We start from the raw sequence: 9,783 nt of genomic DNA, 5'->3' as shown, positions 1-9,783 counted from the left end.
TCCAGAATTCCTTCCAGAAGGGCCTTTTTTTTGGGCACGTGACCTTGCATTTAAACATTTCCCCTTTTTGCATCAGCTGCCAGGAAGCTCAAGGGAAAATTCCGTGCTCACTTGCAGTGAACAGCTCACCCATGCGCCTAAGATGCGTTTATCTGCTTTTTAAAGAATCAGTTCTGGTTCTGTGCAAAACTGTCCGTGACAACCTGGAACACGTTCCTATAAAGAACTTTCAATTCTGAGGGACACGGTTGGCTTTCCTGCTCGTTGGGACTCAGTCCCAAATGTCCCAGAGCAGAGTGGACGCTCCTCCCCACTGCTCGAGTGCCCACTGCAGGAAGTGTTCTGCTTCTGAAAGGGTGGCAGCTCCTTGTAGGAACGGAGCAGAGGCGACAATCAGGAGGCTGTCCCTGACTTCCTCTTCATGAACTGATAACGTCCACTCTGGCGAGCAAAGAAAACCACAGCCTCGCAGCCACACTTCCTCCTGCGCCCTCACCTTGCAGTGGGAAGTCTGACCCTGTTCATCCCCTAACTTGAAGGTGTTTCTTTCCACACTCACCCCAGGGAAACGGCTGAGGTGCCTGGGAAGGTCTGTCCATGGGATGCAGAGGCCAGCCTGACCAAGACATGTGCATGGTTGGGTCTGCAAGGAAGGAACCAGGGCAAACTCACAGGCTGGAAGGAAAGCTGCGGCCAGACTGCTTCTATGTGAGCAGGAAAAAGTGATGCTGTGGGATCCGTGAGCTTGGGCACTGCTCCTGCAGGTCAAGGAAAATGATCCCAGAAACGCCAGGCCAGACGGGGAGGGGCATGGGGAGCAGACGGACAGAGCGGGGAGGTGGAGGACGGACAGAGCGGGAGGTGGAGGACAGACAGAGCGGGAGGTGGAGGGAGGACAGAGCGGGAGGTGGAGGACGGACAGAGCGGGAGGTGGAGGGAGGACGGACAGAGCGGGAGGTGGAGGGAGGACGGACAGAGCGGGAGGTGGAGGGAGGACGGACAGAGCGGGAGGTGGAGGGAGGACAGAGCAGGGAGGTGGAGGACGGACAGAGCGGGAGGTGGAGGGAGGATGGACAGAGCGGGAGGTGGAGGACGGACAGAGCGGGAGGTGGAGGGAGGACAGAGCGGGAGGTGGAGGGAGGACAGAGCGGGAGGTGGAGGGAGGACAGAGCGGGAGGTGGAGGGAGGATAGAGCAGGAGGTGGAGGACAGACAGAGCGGGAGGTGGAGGGAGGATGCACAGAGCGGGAGGTGGAGGGAGGACGGACAGAGCGGGAGGTGGAGGGAGGACAGAGCGGGAGGTGGAGGGAGGACAGAGCGGGAGGTGGAGGGAGGACGGACAGAGCGGGAGGTGGAGGCTGCATGGAACCACACTGACCAGGGGCCACATGTGTCACAAAGCAGTTAACTGCCCATCGTCCACTCTGGATCCTCATGACCAACAGGCAGAGCACAGAACAAAAGCATCTAATGTGCTAACCAGGAAACGAGAAGCTGCTCTGGTCACATGGCCCCCTTTCCCCAGATCTCTGATGGTCACAGCCACCCCCCACTCCATAGAGAGAGGACCCTCGGGGCCCCACTTCATAGCATAGGGCCCCTGGAGCCCGAGATCCACTGCCCCGACACACGCCTGGAGAGTCGGGGGCAGACTCAGGCCCCACCCTCCCCCCCGCCCCCGGCGTCAGGACAACAATTCAGTCCTTCTGGGGTTGGGGGTCCTGGGTGCCACCCTAACCACCACAGCGCAGATCCCCAAGGCCAGGGCTTGTCCGGTCAGGCTACTCGGGGACCCCGCCGCCCGGGTGGAGTGCCCAGCCCACCGCGGGCTTGGGAGGGAGACAGGAGAAGGTCTGACGGAGCACTCACACCCCTGTGTGCACCGGGCCAGGCGGGGGCTCACGCGGCCCCTGGTGACGGCCCCTCGCGCTGAGTTTAGGGCAGGAGTCAGCGGACCTGGTGAAAGGCCTTGCATCGTGGGCGCTGACGGGGCTGAGCCCAGAACCACGGCCACGGAGCCGGCAGCGTGAGGCTGAGTCCAGCTCCACCGGGGCCACGCGCGCAGCTCCGTCCAGTCGGGGCGCCCTGTCCCCTCTCTCGGTGCCCCCCAGCACCGGGCAGCTGCCCGACCCTCCCCGAAAAGGAGAGGACCGTGGGCCGAGCCACAGAGGGGCCGGCTCTGACCTGTTGTTTCTGATGCCGCACGTTGCAGACACACGGGCGTCTGTCCTGGGAAGCGATCCCAGGCTCATGGCCGCGCAGAGCGTGCCCCGGTCAGCACCCACTCTCCCCTCTCCAGGTCCCCGAAGGAGGAAGGGGCTCCCGGCCGAAGGAGCAGAGCAGGGAGACGGGGCGCTTTTCTCCAAGTCAGCCCCGTGGAAGCCCCACTCCTGGGGCAGTCAGCTGGGAAAACCATTCTTCGAGACCCATGAGGGTTTCTCCTGCGCCGTCTGGCTGAGCCTTCACTGCGCCTGCCCCGCTGTGGTCCCAGCCAGAGCCCAGGGCCCTCGGGACAGAGGACAAAGTAAACCAGATAAGAGCCGCAGCCCAGCCTCAGTCAAGGCTGCCCAACACGGCTTTTCTATTCCAGCCTTTCCGAAAAGTCCTGTGAGCGGCACACGTTTCTTTGGTGAAAGAAATATACAGGGAGCCGCCCGCCCGCCAAGGGACCCAGGCGCCGGTTCCCACGCCCCGCGGCCAGCGCCACCCGTCCCGCCTCACCGGGCTGTGGGCACCTCGAGGCCGCCCGACGCCTCCAGCACTGCAGCAGGGGAAGTGGGCAGAGCCAGCGCTGGGGGGGCCCCTGGGACGCGCCCCTCTCGGCCATCGTGTCGTCTCCCCACCGGGGATACAGCGGCGGCGGCAGCGGATCTTCAGGACGGGCTCACTCGAGGGCTGCCCTGCAGGACTCCGTCGGGGACACTCACTCGAAAGCCGAGCTGACTCCGGGGACATGGAGCGGGGGTGCCGGGCGCAGGCTGCACGCTGCACTGGGACGAGGCCCCGGGTGACCTCGGGTCTACCGTGCACGTCCAGGCCACGGTCCCCACACCGCCCGGCACCGCCAGGCCACTCGGGCAGCTGCGCACAGGGGGCCTGGCTGCAGGGCACAGGACTCGTCAGGGAAGGGCTCCTGCCGTGGGCGAGGCTCGGCTGTCTACTTGCAAGTCCTGGGCGTTTCCTTCCTTGGGGGGTGGGGAGTTGTGGCGGAGCTCCCAGCCTCAGGGGCCGCCAGAGCCAAAAGCCCCTTCCAAGCTCAGGAAGCCTCACGTCCAAACAAACAACGTGGCAGGAGGGCCTCAGGGGACGCGGCCTGGGCTCTCTTGAAATAAACTGGCAGTTCCGCCCTCTGTCACTCCTGCAGCTCCAGCTCGGGGAGAGGAAACCCTAACGCTGCTTTGTTTGGCGAGCAACACTTTCCAGAGAGACGCTGAGCCCGCCCCTTGACCAAGGCCCCCGAGCAGGCCGCCCAGGACCGTCCCAGGACGCCTGTGCTGCGGGCCGGCGGCCGGGCTCCCTGGGCGTGCAGAGCCCTGCATGCAGCTCCGTGCCGATTACGCTGTGTGACGCTGAGGCCCCCCGGGCTCCGGGCGCTTACTAGATGCTCAAGGTTGCAGGATGGGGGGGGGAGCACCTGGGTACCGTTCCCGGAGCCCAGGTGACACGGCCGCACCACGACGCCTTGGTTTACCCTCCTCCCACGAGCGCTCCCGACACGACACCCAAGCCAGAGCAGACGCCGTCCACGCTTGCGTTTTCACACCGGCTTCCCAGAGAGGCTGGCCCGGCACACGATCCAGAGGAAACAGATGGTGCGTTTGATGTGGCACGTCCGGGACACAGGCCCCTTCCCGCAACCAGGGTGCGGCGCCTCGGGAACAGCCACGTGGAAATGTGGTCCCTACGAATCCACGGAAGCCGCCGCCATGGGGGACCGGGACCACAGCGAGCCGTCGCCCTGGGCTGTGTCCCTCCCCGTGCGTGCGGCTCGCACAGAGAACCCTGAACGCTGGGGGTCGGGCCGGTGAGTCAGAACGCGCCCCCGCGCACCGGTGCAGACGGTTTATGACCCGATACGGTCTTCCCACCAAGTGGCCGGGGTTAATCCGCTTTCTCCCAAATATCTAATTGTTTTAAAGATGTTACTAATTAAACCCTTTTCCAAAAGCCGGCTCTGCGCTGGGGCCTCACTCACAAACCGCTGGTTTCTCTGTCGTGCACGTTTGCCGCCTCGGGTATCCGAACATCCTGAGACTCTGCGGGGTTTTGCCAGCAGTTGGCGGGCGTTTCCTCCCCAAGACCCCGTGAAAAAATCACAAAGACTCCTGAGAGCCAGGGCTCCTGGTAAGACGCTGGCCGGGGAAGCTGAAGGCCATTCACGAACCGGACTCACTTCTCTGGACCCAGGGGTGTATTTCATACACCGTGGCCTCAAGTTACTAGGAAATTCCTACCAATAAATGGCACGGCTTTTGGCAGTAAAAGAGTCTTTAATCCTGCCAGAGGAGCAGGGAGTCATTCAGTGCAGGTCTGATGCCAAGTGAGACACTGGGTGATTGAGAATTCAACCCTCGGGGGCGGGATGCAGGCGGCAGCACTGGGCCCTCAGGCCACGCTCCACACTGAGGTGCAAAACGTGTGCCCCTCGCTCTTCTTGCGACACCGCGTACAGGGGGCAGCCCGTGGCTCTCACGTGGAGTCAGTGGATTCCCATGAAGCCGTCGCACCGGCGAGCACACCTGCACCCGAGGAGCCCCTGCCCCGCGGACCACGGACAAGCATGGCCCGACTGCCCACTTCATCCCTCCCTGGGTTTTTTCCTCGACCTGGTGCCTGGCGCCCCTGTTGCACTGGGTCGGGGGGAGAGGGGATTCGTTCTGGCTGTGTGGTCTCGGGTCCGGTGAGCACTGAGGTCCACAGGCGGCCACACACCTGACGAGCCCTCCTCGGGCTCAGCCCCATGACCTGGCACCGCTCTCGGCCACAACCTGTGGTCCCATCTAGTGACGGTTCCTGAGGCAGCCGCGTGGCCAGTCCCTCCTAAGTTGTTCCGTGTTTAGGAGGGGTGTCGAGTAGGGGTGCTTTCTGTCATTTCCAGGCACATGTCTTCCCTCTAACAAAGAAAGTTCTGGGAGCTGGGCGATCAAGGTAACCTGTAGGACTCGTTATGGTTCTAAAACTCAGAGGCTTCTGTAACCCAGGAATAAAACCATGTGTGGAGAAACAGGCCATTATAGAGTCTGGGACTAGTTACTCTTAAAAACGAGCTTCTTAAATGATACGCTTAATTTCTTTAAATAAAGGATAACGTCACAACTGACTGACCAATCATGACAACATCTGGAGATGATGCCCAAGGCGTATGATTTTAGGAATCTCTTAGAACACAGATAACAGATGCCAAGGTGATTTAGGCCCTTTCTAAGCTGTGTTTGCAAAAATCTTTCTTTTCTTTTCTTTTTTTTTTTTTGGCTGCACCATGAAGCATGCACAATCTTAGCTCCCCGACCAGGGATCGGACCTGTGCCCCCTGCAGTGGAATCGCGGAATGCTAACCACTGGACCGCCAGGGAAGTCCCACAAAAATCAAAGACACGGATTGGGACGTGGCTGGGCCACATTTTACATAAGGGTCTTCCCTGTGCTGGGAACAAGCATGCAGCCCGTGAAATTCTCGGGTTCTAACACTGATCACGTTTAGTGACGGTGTGTCTGAGGACTGTTCCCGGCGAAGCTTCCGGATCCAGACAGGACCTCGCCGGCACACTCCACGTGGTGGGCATGCTTGCTGTGCTCGCCGGCCTTGGTTCTGCTCCCTAAGCGTCCGGTGAGTGAATGAATGAAAGTGTCCATAGGAATGAGTGATCCTGTCAACACTAAAGGTGTGGTTTCAGATGAGAAGACAGTAAAAACTTTAGTCCTCCAGAATTGATGGAGGCATAAAGTTATAAAACTGATAAACCACGGAGACCTACCATCTATGTGCATTCAACCGCTTTCCATATTTTGTTATCATTCAAGTATCAAATGACATGTTCCCCTTCTTAAGGATTCAGGAATCAAAACACTAAAAAATTTTTGTCCTTAAAGACAAAGCACCCTTACAAAAGTGAAGTCGTATTGGGGGCATTAGTTCACCGTCCCTAATATCTTGTCCAAGATGTCATCATTTGGTGACATTTTGATACCAGTTCTTTCCTTTGGTGAAGCAAGTACCACGGCCACACAGATGACGATAAACATGAGGAACGGGTCATGCTTTGGGCATGGGACTCATTTCTTTCACACTACTAATAATGGAATAAAGCAAAAACCCAGAACATTCGTTGAAACCCCAATCGAGACACATAAGAGGCACTTATCTCGAAAGCTGAGAAAGAACAATCGGCTCTTTTGTATTCTCAACTTTAAATTTTCTTGCAAGTCTCCTCCCCAGAGTTTGACTTCCTCTCATACGTGTGCATGTGCGGGGTCTGAGCTGGGGAAAGGGGTCTGAGCTGGGGAAAGGGGTCTGGGCCCCGGACTCGCCCGTGTGTGTCCTCCGCACACCTGCCCCGCCTGGGTCATCGGCCCTGGCGCCCTCCTCTCTGAGCCAACTCCCACTCCCCCGGGACACTTCCCTTTCCTTCTCACTCGCCTGGAGAATCCCCACCTTTCATGACTGGGATGTTAGTCAAATGACGTAGTTAATAACATGCTTAATAGAGGCCAGGGCATGGCCAGCCGTAAGCACGAAGCCCCAGCTCTGTACAGGGCAAGGGGGGTGTGAGGCTGAAGGGAGCTTCTTAATTACGTGCTGACTTCTATTTGGTAAAATATAATTCCTCCGTTCGTTAAAGCACAAGATTTTGACAATCATTTGCTCAAATCTTAAGTTCTGTAGAGGAGCACACGATTTCTTTGATTCGTTAACTGCCCGTGTTTAGTCTATTTATGTATAGGAAAAAAGCAAACTCCAAAGACGAGAAACCAAACACCTAACAAAGAGGTGTTAAGTGAATCCTCAGAGCTTTCCAGCCACCAGAGAAGAAAGAACCAGGTTCCAGCTGCCGATCGGCCGGGGGACGCTCACCCCAAAATCCCCCTGCGTCCTCGTCTCGCGGGTTCACTCTCTGAAGCAACCCAGGAAAAGCCCAACTTCCCCAGGAAGAGAACAGTCCCTACATCTCAAGGAGACGTGCAGCCTGGCGCTTCTGGAACCTCAGAGGCGGTACCCGGCAAATCAGAAAGACAGCCCTGCTCAGTCCTGGGGAGGAAACCGGGGTTGCACCAAGCGTCTCAAGACAGAGGACAGCTGCAAGGGCGGGTGACGAAGAAGGCACGTTCGTGAAACTTCAGGAAACGCTGCCCTCAGCACCACTTTCGTGCTTCACTGTGTGCGTAAGCTCTTCAAATAAAGCCGTTATGTTTCCACTTTACATAGCTGAGAAGTGCGTGCTGTGTTCCCATCTCTCATCCTGAGCAAGCCCCTAGGAAGGGTTACGCCTCCTCGCGGAACTGAGAGGGGGCGGGGAAAGGTGACCGCCCTCCTCGCAGGGCTGAGGGGAGGGGAGGGGGCCGGGCCGCCTCGCTGGCTGTAGGACTCAGGCTGGTGCAGAGAAAAGGCAGGTCAGCCCCAGCAATGCCAACCACAGGGCGTGGGCACCAGTCGGGGGTCCGGAGGAAGGGGTGAGCACCACCAGGGACCCCGGACACAGAAGAGCCGCCACAAGCCCTGCCACGCAGAGGGGAGGAAGGGGTGAGCACCACCAGGGACCCCGGACACAGAAGAGCCGCCACAAGCCCTGCCACGCAGAGGGGAGGAAGGGGTGAGCACCACCAGGGACCCCGGACACAGAAGAGCCACCACAAGCCCTGCCACGCAGAGGGGAGGAAGCCCCCTGCCCAGGCAGGCACATCCCTGAGGGACCAGGCACGACCAGGGCAGAGCCCGCCGTGCGCCAGAAGTGGGCGCGCTGGGGGCGGAGGTGGCAGTCCTGGGCTGGAGCCAGGCTGTCCCAGGTGGGGCGGGAGTGCACGGGGGCGGCAGCAGGGTCACAACGACCGAACGGTTTCCTTGGGAACAGCCCAGAGCACAGCTGACTCCGCGGGGTGCAGGCCACATGGGCGAGGACAGGCTGTGGCCGCAGCGGCCCCTCCCCTGGGCCGTCAGTCTCCTGCACGTCCTCTCCACCCAACAGTGTCTGCTTTCCCTACAGAGAGATGGCTCAGGTCAGGCCTGGCACAAAGCTACGTCCGCTTCCCTCTGTCGGGGCTCTCTACTCTAGGGAGCTCAGCGATAGGACCCCTACAAAGCCTCGCTTCTTGCAACTGATCGCGGCTTTCAGAGGACACGGCCGTGGGAGGCCTGGGTCCTTAAAGGGAACAGGTTGGACACGTGAACACCATGTACCCAGGTGCTGCTAGAATGATGGTGCTGGGACAGCGTCCCGCCCCCAACAGGCCGAGTGAGCAGCTGGGACAGCAGGTGGATTTAGCTTCTTGCATTGTGGTTAAAGGTGGTGTAAGAGATGAGACGATGGGACCGAAAGGACAGAAAGGAAGACGTCTGGATAAACAGTAAGGGTCCCGGGGCTGAACTTGAACCGGAGGAGTGAACGGCCTCACCGCTTACATCCTGATTCAAACCAGTGATTTGTTCCTTCAACATGCAAAGACCTAGGAGTTGTTAGTCCTCATCAGGAGACATGAAAACTCTGAAATATGATAGAGCTTCTTCTATCTTTACTGTCTTGTGTGCAACCTCGTCCATGGGTCCATCCATCCATCCATCCACCCACCCCCCCATCCATCCTTATCCATCCGTCTGTCCGTCCATCCACCCAGGACAGGAGCTAACACTTTGCTCAAGGTCAATCAGTGGAGAAGGTGGCACTAGGTTTAAAGACTTTTCTACTAAGTGTTTCTCCAATTTTGCTTCCTGGTCCAGCACCATCAGCGTCACCTGACAACTTAAAATGCAAATTCTCAGGCCCCTGACTTCCTGAATCAGAAACTCTGGGGGTGGCCCCGGAATCTCAGATGATTCCCCCCAGGAGATCCAGGTGCTCCGGTTCAAACCACTGTTCTCCTGCATCAGCAAATGCTTACAAGGACTCGATCCGTTAGCATTCCTCCCTCATATGTTTCTTACTTTGTCCCCACTTACTGCAAATCTAGGGAGAAAAACAAAACAATGAAAACGCTGGAAAAGGAGCCCCACCACATGGAAGGGGACCCTTGGCCACCGGAAGGGGGTCCTGGCCTTGTGACTGAAGACTGAGTTCGAGAGTCCAGAGAATTTAAATTCTCAAGGTCAACAGCCTCACAGGCCACACGGGCAGCAAGCGCCATCCTCCCTCACAGGCGGACTAACCAGCTGATGACCGGCCTGGAGGACACGGGGCCACAGTAACCCTGAAGCTAAAAGCAGGCGGCAGCACGTCCGCACGGCAAACGAGAGAAGGTGCTGCCAGTCCGGGCCAGGGCCTCGGAGGGTCCAGCTCCGCGCGGGGAAACTGCCACCCAGCCCTGGGAGGGCTCCGGGCACCCGAGCCTCAGCTCCGAACCCCCTCCCCTGAATCGCGACAGCGGCATCCAAGTGACCTCTGTGGCCTCCAGACACAGCCATCCTGCTACGGATGGGGCTCCCTCCGAGGAAGTGCTGGGGGTAAAGACCTGAGCTGGTGGGCGGTTTACAGCGACCCATATCCCCGTCCCCACAGGAGCACGTGTAACCCGCCCACGCTCGGCGGGTGGCACTGTGTCAACGCCGCACGACACACGCCCGGCGCCGTGTCTCACA

This window comes from Eschrichtius robustus, chromosome 18, assembly GCF_028021215.1.
Source record: "Eschrichtius robustus isolate mEscRob2 chromosome 18, mEscRob2.pri, whole genome shotgun sequence".
Lineage (NCBI taxonomy): Eukaryota > Metazoa > Chordata > Mammalia > Artiodactyla > Eschrichtiidae > Eschrichtius > Eschrichtius robustus.
This window is presented reverse-complemented; position numbering follows the sequence as displayed.